Source organism: Heptranchias perlo, unplaced genomic scaffold, assembly GCF_035084215.1.
Source record: "Heptranchias perlo isolate sHepPer1 unplaced genomic scaffold, sHepPer1.hap1 HAP1_SCAFFOLD_266, whole genome shotgun sequence".
Lineage (NCBI taxonomy): Eukaryota > Metazoa > Chordata > Chondrichthyes > Hexanchiformes > Hexanchidae > Heptranchias > Heptranchias perlo.
The window spans coordinates 65,326-66,695 of record NW_027139278.1 but is presented as its reverse complement, the minus strand read 5'-3'; the positions used below and the strand labels follow the sequence as shown (position 1 = coordinate 66,695).

The following is a 1,370-nucleotide window of genomic DNA, read 5'->3' as shown; positions in this document are numbered from 1 at the left end:
CTTTCTGATTCAGAGGTTGGATTTCAGCCTTGTCACTGACCATTAGCGATTGGGTTTTTTTATTTCCACAGACTTTTTTTTTGGAAAGTTCAAAGTAAAGAGGAGCAGAAACCCCGTGAACTGAAGCAGAGGTTGAACATTGTGAACACGCGGGACCGCTGGGCATCTCGATGTCCTGGAGAGACGGAGCAGAAAGCTCACGGCTTCACTTCTAAAGTGTCTGCTTGTTTATTTCTCAGGTACCTTTTGACCCGTGGGGATGTAGCTCAGTGGAAGAGCGCATGCTTTGCATGTATGAGGTCCCGGGTTCAATCCCCGGCATCTCCAAACAAGTTACATTTCAAATTTTGGATTCAACTGTGAGAATATCATCTGAGATTCGCCTCACATTGACACACAAGGAGAGACAAGAGTTTCTTCACCTCGCGAAAAACCGAACGCTCCGCACAGAATAGAATTCAATGGGAGAGCGCCCACGATGTTTGAATGGCTCCCATCTCAAGGTTGAACAGCTTGCCCAGTGATAGATTATTTCCAGTTTCACAGATTGGGGGGAAGCAGCGGTCCGGCGTTCCGACCACAATGAGGGAAGAATAGTCTGGATGTTGGGAGCTTCTTCTTTTCCCAGAGAGGACTGAGCATCTGGAATGTATTCCCGGCTCGTGTGGTGGGTGCTGACTCTCTCTGGTGCGGTGGGTGCTGACTCTCTCTGGTGCGGTGGGTGCTGACTCTCTCTGGTGCGGTGGGTGCTGACCCTCTCTGGTGCGGTGGGTGCTGACCCTCTCTGCTGCGGTGGGCGCCGACTCACTCTGGTGCGGTGGGCGCCGACCCTCTCTGGTGGGGTGGGTGCCGACTCTCTCTGGTGCGGTGGGTGCCGACTCTCTCTGGTGGGGTGGGTGCCGACCCTCTCTGGTGGGGTGGGTGCCGACTCTCTCTGGTGCGGTGGGTGCCGACCCTCTCTGGTGCGGTGGGTGCTGACTCTCTCTGGTGCGGTGGGTGCTGACTCTCTCTGGTGGGGTGGGTGCTGACTCTCTCTGGTGGGGCGGGCGCTGACTCTCTCTGGTGGGGCGGGCGCTGACTCTCTCTGGTGTGGTGGGCGCTGACTCTCTCTGGTGCGGTGGGTGCTGACTCTCTCTGGTGCGGTGGGCGCTGACTCTCTCTGGTGGGGCGGGCGCTGACTCTCTCTGGTGCGGTGGGCGCTGACTCTCTCTGGTGGGGCGGGCGCTGACTCTCTCTGGTGCGGTGGGCGCTGACTCTCTCTGGTGCGGTGGGCGCTGACTCTCTCTGGTGCGGTGGGCGCTGACTCTCTCTGGTGCGGTGGGCGCTGACTCTCTCTGGTGCGGTGGGCGCTGACTCTCTCTGGTGCGGTG

At 58.2% G+C, this 1,370-nt stretch overlaps 1 non-coding gene across 1 annotated transcript; it reads left to right on the top strand.

Moving 5' to 3' along the window:
- The first annotated feature begins 255 nt into the window (after positions 1–255).
- Positions 256–327, top strand: trnaa-ugc (transfer RNA alanine (anticodon UGC)). Its single transcript has one exon. It is a non-coding gene; the product is annotated as a tRNA-Ala (tRNA).
- The last annotated feature ends 1,043 nt before the right edge of the window (positions 328–1,370 follow it).